Source organism: Tursiops truncatus, chromosome 16, assembly GCF_011762595.2.
Source record: "Tursiops truncatus isolate mTurTru1 chromosome 16, mTurTru1.mat.Y, whole genome shotgun sequence".
NCBI lineage: Eukaryota > Metazoa > Chordata > Mammalia > Artiodactyla > Delphinidae > Tursiops > Tursiops truncatus.
The window spans coordinates 19,798,809-19,819,006 of record NC_047049.1 but is presented as its reverse complement, the minus strand read 5'-3'; the positions used below and the strand labels follow the sequence as shown (position 1 = coordinate 19,819,006).

Sequence of the window (20,198 nt, the reverse complement as noted above, 5' to 3'; positions counted from 1 at the left end):
ATTATATTCCATTCACACCTGATAGTACAGAGTTTTGTTTTGTCCTCCAAGTTTTCATATATACAAGTCTTAATTCTCCAATACCCTTGTAATACCTGAGACATATCTTATGTTTCCTGAGTATGGCCCCCAGGACCTAGCACAAAACAAGCACTCTTTAAAATCATTCAATCCATGATATCGAACACAAATGAACATCTGGGAAGCCCACTAAATGCAGACTGATCACACTGCCTTACAGCACACAAGTACCAGTTTGAAGGAGAAAAGCCAAGACCGACTCCACCTCCTGGTCCTAAGCACTAGATCATTATCTGTCTCTAAAGAATCATGTGTGAAATTCCTGAGGTTATAAGGAGAAACTACACACAGTCCTTGAAATAGCTTTCAAGGGTGAATAATGCATGCTCTATATTTAATGCATGAGAATGCAAAATGCAGAAAATTGCACAAGAGAGGTCAAACTCCCGTTCCCTGCAACAAGAGATCTTTCTGTCTTCCTGCCAATAAATGAATCACTGGTTATTAAATATTGTTTACCATCTAAACAGGGATCCACAAAGCCTGTGTTCTCTGATCTCTTTGTTTCAAGTCTTCTCCTAATCAGGGACATCATCGCCTAATTTAGTGATGCCATGTATCTTGCACCTTTCTGAAAAGTGGGCACCATAGCTCCACTCCCTATAAAACTGGCTACCATGTTGCAATTTGAGGAAAAATAAATCTTACCATCATGATGATAGTCTGTGCAATTGAAGCCAGGATAAAGATGGCTCCGAGAAAATGGAATCTTTGACAGCATAATTTTTTTTTTCTTTTTTTGCGGCGTGGGCCTCTCACTGTTGTGGCCTCTCCCGTCGTGGAGCACAGGCTCCGGACGCGCAGGCTCAGCGGCCATGGCTCACGGGCCCAGCTGCTCCGCGGCATGTGGGATCTTCCCGGACCGGGGCACGAACCCGTGTCCCCTGCATCGGCAGGCGGACTCTCAACCACTGCGCCACCAGGGAAGCCCCGACAGCATAATTTTAACACTGTCAAATTATTCAGCTTTTTTCTTAAAAGTCACTTAATACTCCACACAGACATTACTTTTGCCATCAAATATCACTTTGGAAAAAGTTAATAATTTAGGAACGTCTACATATTTGTTAAAAGGCTAATACAGCAAGTGCATGAGATGCCATAACCAGAGAGCCCTCTCACCCTGCGAGTTTTGTGTGATTGCTTCAGTCAGCATCATTAACACAGGGCATCAGAGAGAAGGGGGCAGCCAATAAAGAGGCACTCCCAGTAATTGGAGACCAGAGTCAGCATCAGCACTGGTATGGTTTAGGAGGATGCTGTGACCTTTATTTGGTAAAGAGACCTTTCCTATCCAGCAGTAGTCTTATCTTTTACTTTAAAACTTAAATAAAAGATTTTGTTGTTGCAAAGACCTTAGTCTTTGGGCTGAAGCTCATTCGTAAGGGAAATGCATTTTTGATGTGATGATGATAGTAGTGGCAATTAAGTTGACTGAGTGCTCACCGCATGGCAGGCACTGTCCAAAGGACTTTACACATGCTGCCTTATTTCCTTAAGTACCACACAATGGGTAATATTGTGAACCCCATTTTACAGATTTGAAAACTGAGGCACAGAGTTTAACTTGGTTAAGATCTCACAGCTAGTATGAGTCATAGGTATTGTAACTACTACACTTTACTGGTTCCTACAATTCAATACATGCCAAGCTACCTATGCATGTACAATAGCTGCAATTAAGTACCTGCCAAAGGGCCCCATGGTAAACATTTTCTTAGTTGATCCTCACCAACAAAACAAAACAAACAAACAAAAAGAGGTAGATCTTTACATTCTCATTTTATGTATGAGGCAACTGAGGATTGTAGAGATCAACAACTTGTCCATAAACACTGCTCCCATTACCTAATTTTTAACTCTATATTGAAATATAAGTCTCACTACATTAAAGAGTGTTTCCTTTCGATCATTTTCTGGAAGTTAAACTTTTCTTGTTTCTTCTAATGGTAACTTCCAATTCATCTCAGCATATACAGAGCCTTTTCAATTGGAGGGACTTTTGGGGCCCTGGTAGAAGTCTTCCAGCTTCAGGACCCTAAACACATATAACCTGAAGACTAATAACCATGACCCACGTGAAATTTTGAGGAACACATCCGAAGGGGTGTAGAGGCTGGGTGAGACCATGGCATTGGGCGGGGGGGCTTCACTGGGGCTCCAGTTTTTCCGTGCTGTCTCCAATTGCCCTGTGTGTAGAGGGAGAGAGGACCAAGTATACCTTGACACAATCAGTAAAGCCTTTGTTTTCTGAGCCTGAGTGATAACTCTCTGATATATTCCATCCCTCTCCTCCAATACATCTCTCACGCTTGGTATTATCTCCATGGCAACTAGGAATGCATCCACAACCTTGAGGATATGTTTGTCTGCCTTTCTACCTATCTTAAGGTTAAGCTTGTTAACCTAAGTGTGTCAAAACATGATGGTTTCCAGCTCAATTTTGAATTAACTTAGTGAATCATGAAATCCTGGGAATCAAACTGCCCTTTTTCAAACCCGTGCTCTGCAGCTTGTCAAACACGAGCAACTTAGCCTTAGTGAGGCTCAGCCTCCTTCCTCATCTATACAATGAGGACAGAAATATAAGACTATTAGGAGGATTGGATGGGATTTCTCATAACGTTTGAAAACTAAAACCTAGGACAATAATTCGTCTTTAGAAGGGCTCCACAAATGTTAGCTCCACCGTTGGAGAGCATCCCTTTAGCTGTGTAATGTGTTGACTAAATGGACGTAGCACACGTGTCCCAGGGTTTTACTCTCAAAGGTTTCCAGTTGGCTCTCTGTGGGTCATCTCAGAAGCCTGGTAGGGAAAAATAGGGGACATCCAGGTTAGAGAACCTGTGGTGAAACACATTCGTTAAGAAACAGCCAACCTCACACACTGCAATCCAAGTACCTTTGCTTGTTGAAGAGAATTGGCTTTAATTACCAAAATACCCTCGTCTGAATTGCCTCTCTGTTTGAGAAAAAGAGCTTGAAGAGATTGAAGAAAAGGGCCTCATTCCTAACTTCAGGTCTTCAGGGATGGAAGGAATGAAGCCCTCCCCTCATCACACCACCCCGTAGGAAGCTGGAATGGCTAGTTTTCTTCTGGGGATTTGAGATAAGAGACCTGAGTGAATGATCATGAATTTTCAGCTGTTCCACAAGAGGTGCCTCATGATGAGCCTCAAAATAGGATGAAATCTAGGCAGACCTCCCAGATGAGCACTAATTGGAGCAAAACCTTTTCTGTGACAAATGGCAAAGCTAAGGTTTTTGTGCTGTGTATTTTTTTAATGGTGCTATAGTCCAACTAATAAAAAAAGTGATGCAAAATCAATAATTCCTACCTTCCCCAATGTACACCATCTAGCCTAATCAAACCCGTTGACTTGCTGCAACCCACATGAGCAACTTGTGTACATAGGTTTTCACACCTGCCTCTTGGAATGCTTCTCTTCACTGCCACCCCACTGCCCATCCTCTAATCCCAGAGCATTGTCTAGCCCTTCCATGCGGTTGTCTCTGAGAGCTGCTGCTCTCACTGACGTCTGTCTTCAGAAACCCAAAGGAACTTACCATGCCTTCTGAGCAATGCTTCTTACACTGATTATTTACTCATTTTCTATAAATGCTAGGAATTGCTTTTCTTCACAACTATTAATTATTTAAATACAAAGACTATGTCAGATATTTTTTCCATCTTTTCACAGCATAACAGGCCCAGTAAATATTTGCTGGTTGGTTAATAATGACTTCTGTGTAAATAAATACTGCAAAATTTGTAAAAAATGATCAGTTCAAATACTTCACAATAAAATATTTCTTCCCCATCCCTCATCTTAAAAATACAGCATTTTAAAGCCAGAGGGAAGATTCCTCAACCAATCTCCTCATTCTTTAGATGAATCGACTGAAGCTAAAGAAGGTGAAGTGACTTGATTAAGGTCACATCTAACTAGAAGCCAATTAGGGCCAGGGCCCAGATCTGCAGACTTCTAGTGATGTACCCTTTCTGATACACAGCGTGGTGCCCCAGGGTTACACTCTACTTGTAAGTTGGTCATCACAGTTCAGTAGAGGGAAGACAGACTGGGAGCTAGATGGCATGGGGCCACATCCTTGTTCTTTCACTAATTCATTCTATGGCCTTGGAAAAATCATTTAACCCTTTGGCCTCAGGCTTCACAGCTGCAGGAGGAAAGATGTTAATTCTGCATGATCTAACTCAGAGTTCAGCAAACTACAGCCCACAGGCCAAATCTAGTACACACTTGTTTTGGTAAATAAAGTTTTACTGGCATACCCATTTATTTACCTATTGTAAATACCTATAATGGAAGAGTTGAGTAACAGTTAACAGAGACCATATGATCCACAGGCCAAAATATTTACTATTTGGCCCTTTGCAGAAAAAAAATTGTTGACTCTCAATCTAACCTATATGTAGTACAGTTGTATGAATCTAATGTATGCAAGGATTCTTTTCATCTATAAAGTGCTATATCCACATTTAAAAAATCATTGTTATTGACAACAATAGTAGCAATAGCAATAGTAAATCATGAAACATCATTTGCAGTAAAGGCGTAAAATTTTCTTTGTTTGGGACTTCCCTGGTGGTCCAGTGGTTAAGGCTTCGCCTTCCAATGCAGGGGGTGTGCGTTCAATCCCGGGGAGCTAAGGTCCCACATGCCTCCAGTCCAAAAAGCCAAAACATAAAACAGAAGCCATATTGTAACAAATTCAGTAAAGACTTCAAAAAAATTGTCTTTGTTTAATAGGTGGCATCTACATGATATATTGCTTGATTTGAGATCACCTCACCTCACCTCACTATTGTTCATAGTAACATGTTTTTGCAGAACCAAGTGACAATTTTAACAGATCCAGGAATATTTCAAACTAATTAGATCATTTATATATAAAATATAAAGCAAGTGTTTTCAGAAGAACATCAGGTCATCCACGGAGAGCATCTGCCCTCATTTTCATCACTAACCTGGCTCGCTATGTGGGTACCATCCTGTGTTATAAGTACCATGTAATGGAATTAACATTCACCTGGAAATACTGACTTGACACACACTGACCTTTGACTATTGGCTCTGTTACTCTAAATGTATTAAGCTTTTCCATTGATGTTTCTGGGAGGGAGATTGGTGGCTCACCATGGTTTTCCCCTGCCATGTACTCTGGGCATGGACATTAACCAAGGAAGACAAACTGTTCTCAGCAAAGTGGGAGATTAATCATTGGCCATGTCCAACTCACTGCCATGGTAATGACACGGGATTTTATCCTAAGAATTACAGCAGTCATTGAAAGGCCTTAGAAGAGCTCTTCCTCTGATGTAACCACAATGTAGATAACAGGTTGGAGGTGCAAGAGCAGGTGTGGGAACTGGCTAGGAGGCTGCAGGACTAGCCCGAGCAGGAGACAAGAATGACTTTGACTAGAGTTGTCATGGAGATGGGGATATGCAAACCATCATGAACAAGCTGAAGCTGGGGGTGACGTGGGAAGAAGCAGAGGAGGCAGGACAGGCACTGGCTTTGTGTTAGCCCAGATCCAACCTAGAGCTGCACGAGGGCGGTTAGCGAGAATCCAGCTAGATTGCATTTCCCTCAAATTCATCTCCTGCCCCTATTTCTAATGGTCCTAGAGGCCCATAAAACCAATTCCAATTAGGGGTCTTTATTCCTCTCCAATAAAACTTAAAACTTTCATTTGATTCAGTAAATTCTTAACAACATCTTTTTATTTGCCTCTTTAAAAAGCCATTTTTACATGATGTAAATATAACAGTTATTTAGTAGTGATAAATACATTCCTAATTAAACAACTATTTTATTACTTACTAACAGCTTAAAAAGTCTGAGATCCGTCGGGAAATAAAATATTTTATTTACAGGAATTGGGCTGAGAGACCTGATCTTCCTGGTGCAAATGAGTCAGAAATGACCAATATAAGTAAGATGAAACAAGATTTATTAGGCTTTAAGGCTGGGGTTCCTGTTTCCTTTGAAGTATTACTCTGCCTGTATTTGTATATGCATGTTTATGTATACGTGTGCATATGTGTGTGTATACAGAGAAGTTTGCCATGAAAGATAAGAAATGTCTATGTGATATGAACCTTCTCCCACCTGCATGACTAAAATATTCCTCTGAAATTTCTATGTCAGAAAAGAGCCTGAAACTTCTAAATGTTAAAGGCAAATACCCCTCAGAGAGATGAAATAGGGAACTTCGATCAGCTATTAATGACTCAGTGGAAACATACATATCTTCTCCAATAGCTGAGAATAAAGCATTGAGGCCATGGGAGTTTTGATGAAGGATATGTTCAAATCATAAATTGCACTTCCAGGCACCACGATGGAAATATCTAGAATACTGGGCACTACTATGCTGTTGGTTGGGGGAACAGTAACCAAAGACCAGATTTTCAATTTTACAACTTTTCTGAGGCCAGCCCTGACTCCTAACCAAATCATATATTAAAGTTGGGCTTTATTTCTGCCCCCTTGGACAGGCTTGTCTTGGCCTGGCCCAGTACCCCAGAAGGTAATTATCTTTTTTTTTTTAACTTTTTAGTTTATATTGGAGTATAGCCAGTTAACAATGTTGTGCACAGCAGATGCACAGCAAAGCAACTCAGCCATACATATACTTGTATCCATTCTCCCCCAGACTCCCCTCCCATCCAGGCTGCCACATAACACTGAGCAGAGTTCCCTGTGCTATATACTAGGTCCTTGTTGGTTATCCTTTTTAAATATAGCAGTGTGTACACGTCAATCCCAAACTCCCTAACTATCCCTTCCCTCCACCCTTAACCATAAGTTCATTCTCTAGGTCTGGGAGTCCGTTTCTGTTTTGTAAATACGTTCATTTGTATCATTTCTTTTTAGATTCTGCATATAAGCGATAGCATATGATATTTCTCTTTCTCTGTCTGACTTACTTCACTCAGAAGTTGATTGTCTTTATGTTATGAGAACGAGGTTTCTAATAGTGTGGGACATTCACGGTCTTGTGAGCTTGTTTTCAAATGACAAGAATGGACCTGTATAGACCTAGCCAGACTCTTTTGCTTGGATCACTTCAACATCCAAGTCTATGTAAAGAGGCTGGGACAGGGACTGAAGTGTAGGCCGTCTGTGCCCATGGAATGAGAAGAATGATCTAAATTTTGCATCCTTCTGTTCGGCCATTTTTTTCATCAGTTCATTCATCTATTCAACTATTCAACAGCTATTTCTTGAGCATCCACCTGTGCTGGGCCCTGTGCTGGAGACTGGAGATATGGGAGTGAGAAAGACAGCCCGGGTCCTGCTCTCATGAAGGTAAGACCTGGTAGTAGACCAAGACTGAACTTCATTGGAAACATGTCATCCATCCTAGAAGGGCAGGGGATAGTCACCAGCTCTGTCTCTGTTTTACCATGTGACCTTGGGAAACTCTCCTGCCCTCTGAGCCTCAGGTTCGTTATCTGGGCTTTCGACCAGATGCTCTCCAAGATCTGTACCATTGTTTCTTGTGGCCTCCAACCAAACATGACTGGCTGATCGGCAGCCATGCTTTTCTGCAACACAGACACATCTGGATTCCTAAGAAACACCTCCGGGGGACTTGGAAGTGGGTGAAACTACGTCATGGGGGGTGGTTTCACTAGGCATTCTGGCTTTCTTTCCATTCTTCCTTCATTTTTCTAAATCTCTGCTCTGTACTGGCTAGGCAAAGGAAGATGCATGCGCCGGCACTCTCAGCGTGTTTCTTCTGAGCCTAAGAGTGATAAGACAAGAGGAGGGGGTGCAACTTAAAGATGCTTTATCCATCCTGATTACTTTTCAGAGAACTAATCTAAAATCCAGGGGGCATAGTAACTTGATTAAGATCCCACAGCAAAAAGGAATCAGTCTGGGGCCAAGAGGTACACCACCAGGCTTGCAGTGGCATGCCCCTCCTGAACCCAGCATGCTGCCACAGTGTTCCCACATCCTGGTCACTTGGTCCTCATAGTCGAGGGGGAAAAGAGTGAACTGGGAGTCCGTGCTGTCTCACCAATCCACCGTGCAGCCAAATCACTTAACCCCAGTAGCCTCAGCACCACAGCTGCAAGAGGCCAGATGTCTTAGTGCATAATGCTGTTGTGCAAACAGAACGCAGGTCAGTGGTCAGACAAAGAAGCTTTTAAACTCAACAGTGCTACATCCTTGCAAACCACTGGAATCACTGTTGTGGAAATGGTAGCAGTAGTAATAGCCATAGTAAATCATGAAAGATAAACTTCACCCAAGCCCATCAGGATTTTTGTCCATTAAATGTGTGGCAACCAAACTGCCTCTGTGGTGTCCACAAAATAATGTTTTGTAAAACTAGATTATACCTTTGAAGATTTCTGAAATATTCTAGGAACAATTGATATGAAGACTTGTGTGCAAAACATAAGTGGATGTTGTCAGATCAGCAGCTCAGCCACGTAGGGCCTCTGCCACCACTTCCATCACGAATGTGACCCACCGAGGACTCCCCCATGTGCCATAAATGTGTAGTTAGACCTCCCACCTGAGACTCTGATTTGGAGCAAACTGACTTTCAGCGTTCATATTTGTTGCTCTAATGCATTGGATTTATTATCATTAGCATCATTATTAGCATGGAATTAGCATTAACATTTTTGAGAGGGAAGGTTTTGCCTCCAAGTGGTTGATTCCCTGGTCTGTTATGGACATGCTATTTCCTCAGTTCAGGAAAATACCATTCTCGGAAAAATAGGAACATTAATCATTGGATCCATCCAGTCCCCTATCCATCCAGCCCTTGGGAGAGGATTGATTTATGGAAAGTGCTAGCGTCAAAGTCAGAAAACCAGTTTCTGCAATTATGCTCCACATTCCACAAATACCTGAGCCTCAGTTTTCTCCTTAAACACATGGAGCCAGTATCTTCTTTCTCCCCTCCTCATAAAGGGTTTTGAGAAGAAAATAAAGAGCAAAAGAAAAGTTATCATAAACATGGAATGTTTAAAAAGAATGAAGTACATACCAAGTAGTTGTATAATATAGAGAGAGACTAGCCAATACATAAGTCTTTATCTTGTGCCAGACACTGTTCTAAGCACTTTACATAAAATAAACACTATTGACTAGTAATAATAATAGAGTAAGTTTAATAAAGATTTATCCATATGGATGTTAACAATTTTCAAGCAGGGCATCAGCACTTTTCAGCCGTCTCCAGGCACAGCTGTGTCTCAATTCCAGGACAGGAAGTAGAAGAGTTGCTGGGCCATGCGATCTGTAGGAAAATCTGTGCAGACTGTTCTACCCCTACAGCGCCTTGAGTGATTGGCTCCTGACCCGAAGTCCTCAGTTCAGCAGATGGAAAAATAGTCTTTCCCACAGGGAAGGGGGAAGAGAGTGAAGTTATTTGCTCTCCTTCTGATATAATTCCCCATGTCAGGATTATGGTGTCGGGTGCAGTCGTAAACCCCATGGATGAAAAGATAACTTAAAATGCACATTTCATTCCATGTGTGGGTATTTCAAAGGACCTCAGGGTTGATCAGGAGACAAGACGGTAATAACATGCCAGTTAGTTAAAGAACCAGAGGATTGAATGGCTTTGTTCAACTACTGCTGAACTGATGTGCCCACATGTAGATTTAAAATGTTGGCTCCCAGGCGCAGGAGCTAAATAAACCCACTTTGTTGTTGTTGTCTTAGTTTTCTTTCCCCAGAAGATAACATCTACCGTGTAATAAGTGGAAGTTTCTCCAACACAAGACACCCACTAACAACTTCCAAAAGGGATGGGGCCCAGCTGGGGCCAATAGAATGCGCGGTCTTGTCGATCATTGGTGAAGATAACATAAGAACTAAAAGAAGAAGGAGACTGCGCCGCAGGTGAAGGCCTACAAGAAGCAGCAGGGCGCCGGGCGTGAGAAACAAAAGGAGCTGCAGAGGGCGGCAGCGCAGGACCCGGCAGGGGGCTTCCTGGAGAAGTAGGCGGCCACCGAGAGCCGGCCCCTCGACCCCTTCACGCCCAAGGCCGCCTCGGGGAACGACCCAAGCGATGCCCCACGGGGCCCAGTACGGGCCCTGCACGCAAGGACAAGGACAAAGCGCTGCCCAGCGTCTGGATCCCGCCGCTGACCCCTGAGGAGACGGCCACGAATCAGGAGAAGCCGTCGCGCCTCGTGACCTGGCCCACGTTCGGGAAGCGCTGCGCATGTCTGCACGTCCCCCCTGACGCCCGTGTGCTTCAGGCCGCTCCACAGCTCGGTGAACCGCGTGGGGCTCGTCACGCGCGGCAAGCACTGCCTGTGCGCCAGGACCTGCGAGCCTGAGGAGCGCTTCGCCGAGCGCCGGGCTGCGGTCCTCTGGAGCCGTGGGCACCCTGGAACGCGTGGAGAAGCCGGTTCGCAAGGACCACGTGGACCCCGTGAACCGGAGAAGCTCCCGGACCGCGGCATCATCGTGCTGCAGCGGCTCCGGAGTGAAGCTGCAGGTGGAGAAGTCCAGGCCACTACGGTAGCTGGTGAGCACATCCTCCATTTTGTTAGCTGAGCACATGTTGTATGCCAGGTACTGTATCGGGTGCTAGCTGGGATTTTAAGGGGAATAACGTACTTTCTGCCCTCAGTAATACCAAACTGCCATTTCTTGAGTGCCAGGGTTGCTGGGCACAGTTTTAAGTATCCTATATGTATTTGTTAATAGATCCTCATTAGCAGCCCAAGAGGTGGATGCTATTCAAAAAGTTAACAAATAATAAATGCTGGAGAGAGCGTGGAGAAACGGGAACCCTCCTACACTGTAAATTGGTGCAGCCACTATGGAGAACAGTATGGAGGTTCCTCAAAAAACTGAAAGTAGAACTACCGTATGATCCAGCAATTCAACTCCTGGGCATATATCCAGAAAAGCTGAAAACTCTTGCTCAAAAAGATATATGCACCCCAGTATTCATAGCAGCGCTGTTTACAATAGCCAAGAAGTAGAAACAACCCAAGTGCCCATCAACAGACAATTAGTTTAAGAAGATGTGGAATAGATAGATGACAGATAGATAGATAGATAGTGCAATATTACTCAGCCATAAAAAAAGAATGAAATATTGTCATTTGCACCAACATGGATGGACCTAGAGATTATCACAGTAAGTGAAGTAAGTCAGAAGAAGACAAATACATGATATCACTTATATGTGGAATCTAAAAAATAATGCAAATGACCTTACTTAGAAACAGACTCACAGACATAGGAAACAAACTTATGGTTACCAAAAGGGAAAGGGAGGGGTCAAGGGGTAAATTAGGAGTATGGAGTTAACAGATGCAAACTATTATACCTGAAGTAGATAAGCAACATGGATTTACTGTACAGCACAGGGAACTATATTCAACATCTTATAATAACCTAGAATGGAAAAAAAATCTGAAAAAGTATATATCTAACTGAACCACTTTGCTGTACACCTGAAACTAACACAACATTGTAAATCAACTCTACTTCAATTTAAAAAAAAGAGGAGAATGCTATTATTATCGTCACTATACATATGAGGAAACTGAGACACAGTTAAGTAACTTGCTCAAGGTCACTACGTAGTGATTGGAGTTGCTGGGCTTTGAACCCCAGCAATCTGGATTCAGTGTTCAGGAGACCAACTGCTGCACTCTACCACCTCTCCTGTGGGAGAGGGGATACGACAGGCACAGGCACGATCACCCTTCACTCAGTGCTACCCAAATGGTTTGCAAATACGTGCTTCAGAAAAGGGACATGGTTAATCAAAGAAGGCTTCATTTTGTTATGAAGCGTGTAGAACTCCACAGGCAGGGATGGGTGGGGGTCACCTGCAGCTAGTGGGAACGGTGTGAGCCAAGTCATCCTGATAGAAAACACTGCTTCTCACACTTTGATGTGAATACAAGTCACCTGTTTATTTTTGCAAGGCAGTCCAAGCACAAGGGGTGTTAGTGAGACTCCAACCAGATGAGGCTTTTCCCCAAATTCATTATCTGCCCCTGTTTAAAATGAACATGAAGGCACATGAAACAAGTCCTCTTAGGGTCTCTTTATTCTTCTCCAAGAAAACTTGAAACGTTCATTTGACCCAGTAAAATTCTTAATAACCTCTTTTTTATGTCCCTCTTTTTAAATCAATTTTATGTGTTCTAAGAAAAAATGATTAATGACTAGTGAGAATGTTTCCCTAATACCACAGTTACTTTCTTAAACTTCCCAATTTAAAAATGCTTCAAAAAAATGCTTCAGGTCTGAAATTTGCCTAGAAAATCAATTATTTACCTAATGTGTGTTATAATTTTCTTTCAAATAATTATCTAAGGGTTGGAAAGAAAACAAATTGTGCTGAAAAGCTCAAGTATGTAACTTTAGACCGGATCTCCCTGACAGAAATCGAGAGAATTTGTCACTATGAAATGAGAAGGATTAATGAGCATCTGTGAGTGAGGCCCTGGTTTCCTGTGGAGGGTGTATGTGCATGTGCACATGTGTGTGTGTTTTCACTTAAGTGCACTGCGTGTGCACGTGCATATCTGTGTACCAATGGATGATCATTAAAGAATAGGTGTCTTTAAACAAGAGGCTCATTTTCAGTCCCAGTGGCTGGGAGTTGAAGTAAGTGCCTGTGTGGCAAATCCCCACCCACCCCCGCTGAAAGATTTCCCTCTGCCTCTCTAGGGCAACACCTGAAATGTATGTTTTGTAGCTAACTCACTAGACAGGTATAGGATGTTTTAGTCAGCCACTACTGATTCAGTGAAAGTGTGATTATCAAATACTCTATTCTCCCACAACTGGCTTCCATGGGTAATGAGAGCTTTGCTGGAGGACATGTTGGAATCATGAATTGGGACCTGGGCTTTCCAGGGCACCTTATGAACAGTGCCCTGGGCACTAATTAGGTAGCAACTCTTGTAGACTGAAAAAAAAAAATGCGCAACCTAAAAGTTGAGAGCTATGTTTTATTCAGTGGACATTCTGAGGAGACAGGACTCTCAGATCCCTCTGAGGGACTGCTCTGAAGAGGCAAGGGGCGGGCCAGGATATATAGGAGTTTTTGCAACAAAGACCAGGTAGTTGGAACATCAGAAGATTACTGCTAATTAAAGAAAACCAGACATCTCAAATTAATGAAATTAGTGCTTTTCTATGAATGGGAAACTGCAAAGTCTGGACTCATTGAAATCATTCCTTTGATATGCACCTCAGCTATCTGGGGGCAGTAGCCTGTGTTTTCACATCCTGAGTCTCCTCAGGGTGCACTGTTGGGAGTGGCTGCATCAGTTGGCTGTTTGATGGCAAGCATTCCGTTTCCATCCTGAGTTCCCTCAGGGCTCCCCTTCAGGGCGGCTGTAATGTGGTGGCTTGATAGCTGCCACATCCTTTGTTTACTGATGTGGCAGGCGGCATTCTTAGTTCACACTCTGGTACAGGTAACCAAAGGTCCACTTGGTTAACTGGTCGACTCCGCAAATTTCTGGGGACCCATTCTGTCTCCTAAATCATGCATTAAAATTCGACGTGATTTTTGGTCCTGTGGACAGTCTTCAAGGCTTAGCTTGACACTCCTCACCACTCTAGAATTTTTCTTTCTTATGGCTCAGGCAGAGTCAGACCCAGGGCTATCTTCCCTAGTAGGAACAGGCTTGACATTCTTTAGAAGATTTGCAAATAATCTTCAAACCCCTATGTCCCCTTGGGATACCCTACTACCTCCCCCAGACTAATTAGGATACAAGAGAAAAGCCCTGGGTAGAGATTCTGCCTCTCTCTCTCTCTCTCTCTGCCTCTCTCTCTCTCTCTCTCTCTCTCTCTGTCTCTGTCTCTCTGTCTCTCTGTCTCTCTCTCTCTCTCTCTCTCTCTCTCTCCCTCCCCCTCCCTCCCTCCCTCCTATGCCACCTCAAGATCTCTCTCTCCTTCTCTCCCTCCCTCTCTCTCTTTCTCTCTTTCTCCTTCTCTCTCCCTTTTTCTGTTCTCCCTTCCTGCCTTCACCTTGTTTATTTACATATCGCATCCATTTTCTCTTGCCTTACTCTTACTTATCCTCAAGCCTCAGATTTATATCATTTTTTTCTGAAAAGTCTCCCACAACCACCTCTTCAGTCTCCCACTCGCCAAATTACATTAGGCACCATCCTCTGTTCTCCCTTTATCATATTTATTATTTTATCTGGTAATTATCTTCATATGGGATTGGCATCTGAAATGGGGTAGGGTCGGAGAGCAGTCTTATAGGACTGAATCTTCAAATTGTGGAATCTGTTACTATCTTCTGGTACACAGTGTCAGAATTGAGTTGGACTGTAGGACACCCAGCTGGTGTTCAGAGAATTCCAATTGGAATTGAGTGCAGAACCTTTTTAGGAAGCCACACATAATCTTTCTTCTTTATGTGAAAGTTCAGCTGAGCCTTCTCCTGAATATGAGAAATGGTCCTTGCCATATAATTTTTTATTTTTATAAATTTTATTTATGTATTTATTTTTTGGCTGCGTTGGGTCTTTGTAGCTGCGCGTGGACTTTAGTTGTGCTCGTTGCAGTGAGCGGGCTTCTCATTGCAGTGGCTTCTCTTGTTGTGGAGCACAGGATCTAGGCACTTAGGCTTCAGTAGTTGTGGCACGCAGGCTCAGTAGTTGTGGCTCGCAAGCTCTAGAGCGCAGGCTTAGTAGTTGTGGCGCATGGGCTTAGTTGCTCCGCGGCATGTGGGATCTTCCCAGACCAGGGCTCGAACCTCTGAACCCCTGCAGGCGGGTTCTTAACCACTGCGCCACCTGGTAAGTCCTTGCCATACACTTTTGAAGGACCATTATTGTCAACCCAACACCAAATAATACTGTCATCAGCGAGATAGATGCTAAAATGGAGAATGCTGACCCCTAGTTAAGATTAGAGTAGGAGTCAGTTACCATCTGTTAAGAGCTCTTTGGGTGCCAGACACTGTGCTAAATGATTTGTATACATTATCACAAACGCTATGGTAATCTTATTCTCTGTTTTACAAAAGAGAAACAGGCTTAGCGAGCCAAGGTGACTTGGCCAAGGCCACACTGCTCGTACACAGGCAAACCGGGAATAAGACTGAATATCTGTCTGCACGTTTCACAGTTTATCTGCTGCTCCACACCACTCAGAAACCTCAGTTAATCAGAATGTTCAGGGAGTGTTGTGATGAAAAGGGCTTTCAGTTTGGATGTAGAAATTAGTGTGTGTTGAAGGTGACCAGTTTTTAAGTGTTGGGTTACATTACTGATGTGAACCTGTCTGTTGTCATTGCTTTCTCCCTTAGAAAGAGGACAAAGGTAGCTAATACGCTGAATAATTGGTTGTTTCTATCAGAAGAGTGCTGGCTAGTAAACACTACTTGCATTGTTTTTCAAATCCTACCTTCATTCATAGAGTCCTGAAACTTACACATGTGTACAAGGGTCCACTCCCCTTGTGTGAGAAACAAAAAGTCTTTTAAAAAAATTTTATTGAATTATAGTTGATTTACAATGTTGTGTTCACTTTCTGCTGTATAGTGAAGTGACTCAGTTATAGATATATGTTCTTTTTCATATTCTTTTCCATTATTGTTTATTATAGGATATTGAATATATTTCCCTGTGCTATACAATAGGACCTTGTTGTTTATCCATCCTATGTAAAATAGTTTGCATCTGCTAATCCCAAACTCCCAATACTTCCCTCCCCCAGACACCCTCCCCCTTGGCAACCACAAGTCTGTTTTCTATATCTGTGAGTCTGTTTTTGTTCTGTAGATATGTTCATTTGTGTCATATTTTGGATTCCACATATAAGTGATATCATATGGTATTTGTCTTTCTCTTCCTGACTTCGCTTAGTATGATAATCTCTAGGTCCATCCATGTTGCTACAAATGGCATTATTTAATTCTTTTTAATGGCTGAGTAATATTCCATTGTGTGTGTGTGTGTGTGTGTGTGTATATATATATATATATATCTCTCACACCTTCTTTATCCATTCCTCTGTCGATGGACATTTAGGTTGTTTCCATGTCTTGGCTATTGTAAATAGTGTTGCTATGAACATAGGGGTGCATGTATCTTTTCAAATTATAGTTTTGTCTGGATATATGCTCAGGAGTGGGATTGCAGGATCATATGGTAACTCTATCTTTGGTTTTTTGAGGAACCTCCATACTGTTTTCCATAGTGGCTGTACCAATTTACATGCCCACCAACAGCATAAGAAGGTTCCCTTTTCTCCACACCCTCTCCAGCATTTATTATTTGTAGACTTTTTAATGGCCATTCTGACAGGTGTGAGGTGGTACATTGTGGTTTTGGTTTGCATTTCTCTAATAATCAGCAATGATGAACATCTTTTCATGTGCCTATTGTCCATCTGTATGTCTTCTTTGGAAAAATGTCTGTTTAGGTCTTCTGCCCATTTTTCTATTGGGTTGTTTAGTTTCTTGTTATTAAATTGTAGGAGCCGTTTGTATATCTTGGAAATTAAGCCCTTTTCCTGTCCATTGCATCATTTGCAAATGTTTTCTTCTAGTCTGTAGGTTATCTTTTCGTTTTGTTTATGGTTTCCTTTGCTGCGCAAAAGCTTATAAGTTCGATTAAGTCCCGTTTGTTTATTTTTGCTGAAAAGCAAAAAGCCTTAGGAGTAGAAAGATGCTAGTAGAGGAGGGAACACAATGTGGGTAGAGGACCTACAGCCTCTGCAGTGCACAGAGAACGTGGGTCCCAGTATTTCTTGCCACATTTCAGTAAAAGAGAAAATAAGAACAGTCAGAGTGAATCATGACAGAATGGATAGTGGATCGGGCCAAGAGTTCCAGCCCCAGTTCTTCACTTCCTCTTTGTGTGACCTCGGGTGAGTCATTTTATCTCTCTGGCTCTCGCTGAACTCATCGGTAAACGGAGCAGTTTGGTTTAGGGGATATGTTACGTCTATTGGAGAAAAAAAATAAATGAATAGTGATTACCCTGGGAGTAGGAGGTGTAATGACTGAAAGAGAGCATGAGGGGGGGAGGTTTGAGGTTCTGGTAATCTTGACCTGACTGCTGTTCCAAGAAAGCGTTTACTTCGTGAAACATCATCAGTCTGTAAGCTTACTCTTGGTGTACTTTCTATATGTACTTTATTCTTCAAGAAGAAAGCTTACATTAGAAACCAACAAACCAAAAAATACACTAGGCACTTTAAATCCTAATTGGAAGAAAAGGTCAAGTATAAACATAGAAAAATGTTTTTTAAAGTGTTTAAACCCCCTATGAGTCTTCTTCTCATTTGAAGAGATAAGTGACTATTAGAAAGGAAAAAAAAAAACCTCGGCTCCAAATCATGATAGGATAGTTTGGACAGCAAATCATCATTTACATGGTCACCTATCACAGATTTTCCTTTTGAAATATGATCTGAATACTACATAGTCTGATTTGTTTTAACACCCCCTGTTCTGAAGCATTATATTTAATAAGTTGAAGTAGGAGGCATTAAGGTGAAACCTACTGTTACCAAAACCACGGAATTCCAGCAGCAACATTGTTACCCTATGGTTCTATGATCCCACAACGCAATGTAATGAGACTTAAAGGGTGTCAGGACTTGGGGACGCCAGGAGTGTGGAAAAGGGATGGCCATCAGTTCTGTGAACACAGATCACATTTAGATGAAGGTAACCTTTTCTTTACCATTAAAAGCAACCTTTTATTTTCATGTAACCTGAGTTTCCAATGAATATAGGGTGTACACAGTTGAGGGTTAGGAGGAAGGAACTCCGATACTTCAGACACTGAGGCAGCACAGCGGCTTCAGCTTATGAAACAACAGCAGAGGAATGGGAATCACTCTGACCACTGTGGGACAGAATACCAGCCCTTGAATCAGCCTATTTCAGAGGTGGCCCTCAGGCAGGCTTGGCAACAAAGCATATTCTCCAGCAGAAGTCAGCGCCTAAAAAGACAAGCATTAGTGTTAGAAAACTGATGTCTTATAAATGCGGATTTATGAGAATGTAAATTGGTACAACTGCTTTGGATCATTATCCAGCAGTCCTGGTAAAGTTGAGGATATGCATCCCTTGTGACCCAGCAGTTCCTCTCCTCGGCTTGTGCAGTATAGAATCCTGCCCACAGGTGCCCACAGCACACGGGTAAGGTTGTTGCTAGCAGCATTGTTTGTAATTCCATCAACACGAGAATGGATACCTAACTTATGATACATTTGCACAACAGAGAAGATGCCTGGACCAGAAGGGTATGTATCAACATGCATTTGTCTCACGAATATACTTTTGATTATAAATGCAAGTTTCAGAAGAATACAGTATGACAATATTTTATAAATTTTCAAAGCAGACAAAAAAATACTGTAGTTTTTTGTTAGGCATCCATATATATGTATTAAAGATATAAAGAGTAAAAAACAGGAATGATGAACAAGTTCAGTAACCTCCCTGAGAAGAGATGGGGGATGAGGGGAAGATTCGAATAGGTAGAAGCATGAGACATTCATAGGTGAATCACTATGATAATACAGTTCATCGTATTAGTCTTTATACTTTTTTGTATATCCAATCTTTTATGCAGTTTTTAAAACTTTTAATTGAAAAAATAAGAGTAAGATTTACTCACTCATCCTTCCATCCGTATGTTCATTCATTCAGTATGTATTTATGAGCATCTACTTTGTGCCAGGCACCCCTTTAAAGTCAAAGAGGAAAATGAGAAAAGTAAAAAGGATAGTCACTGACCTCAAAGGTCTCGTCAGGATAAAGAGACACACAGAGAAACTTAGACCACAGTGTGAGACTCCTTCCTTTTACAGTGAAGGAGTCTGAGTCGAAAAGGAAGATACAGCTTGGGCCAAAAGTACACACAGAACCTGCCTCCCAGGCATGTGGCTAAAGATGAGGGTGATCATGGGAGGAAAGCAAACCTAGCTCCATGGTCACAGGACACAAAGCTCACATTGGACTCCTGGCTCTTCTTCCCAGGATGCAGTGATAGCCATCATCCTGGCAAGTGGTCCCACTCAGGCGCCTGAGCTGTTTCAAACAAATTCTGCACAAAGGGTGATTTGTGCTGTGTTGTGCTTTTCTTTCAACATAAGTGTCATGATTCTTGGCGTAGAAGTGTAACAATGATAGGGGTACATTCATCAGTCATTCTAATGCCTTGTGTTTGAAGAGCAGTTTGAAGCTATTTTTCCCCAAGACTACTTAATATCAGAATATATTGGTTCAGACTACAGCCCTCTTCTGTGCTCTCGCTCACAAAAGAACCAAGGAATGCATTGTCCATGTTACAACCATTTGTGGGGAACTGGGTGGGGGATGTACCAGACATTACACGATACCAGAAACCGAGCAAGGCGGGAAGATGGGGCAGTGTTCTGTCAATTCCAAGGAAAGAAAAATAACCTGCAGTGTTTTTTTCTTACAACCTGTGTGATGCTGGTGACAGTAATACCAGTAAACTAAATAAGGAATGATATACATACATATTGAGTCATAATTCCAAAGATGTCCATTGTCATTAAATGGCATGCGGAAAGCCCAGAAGTAGTTTATGGTAGAAAAAATATGACTCTTTCATTAAATACCTCTTAGACATCTGGAACAAAAAAATGGTGGCTAAACATTACTAATATTTTCAACATCTGTGATTCTGAATGCTTTGAAAATATGCACATGTGTGTTAATTTATACTTTATAGCTTTACAGCCTGTTGCAGGAGGATTAACTCTAAGTCTCACATCGTGCAGGTGAGGACACAGAAACCCAGATGGGTTAAACAGCAACATCCCACAGTTTGTGAAAGAGCTGGAGCAGGAAACTGGCTCCCCTTATTCCCCCAGCACAGAGCTTCCAATCTCCCCTCAGCGTACATAGCAGTGCTAAGTCATTGACAGTAGTTCACAGAGGCAGTGGCTCTCAAACTTTCATTTGGGTTTGAAGTTTAGGGATGATTCTGAAATCAGTTGGCCTTTCATTCATGGGCAGCCAGCGGCCATAAAAAATGAGGATTGGTGTTTTCCCTTCTGAGCAGGATGAGAGGGGGCATAGCTGGCTGCTGTATGCAGGAGTCATTAGCCGTGAGTCTCCCT

General features: G+C 42.3%; 1 pseudogene; it reads left to right on the top strand.

The window, feature by feature from the left end:
- LOC101338671 (nitric oxide synthase-interacting protein pseudogene) overlaps window positions 1-10,614 on the top strand; it is a 65,769-nt pseudogene extending 55,155 nt beyond the window's left edge.
- Window positions 10,615-20,198: the final 9,584 nt, after the last annotated feature.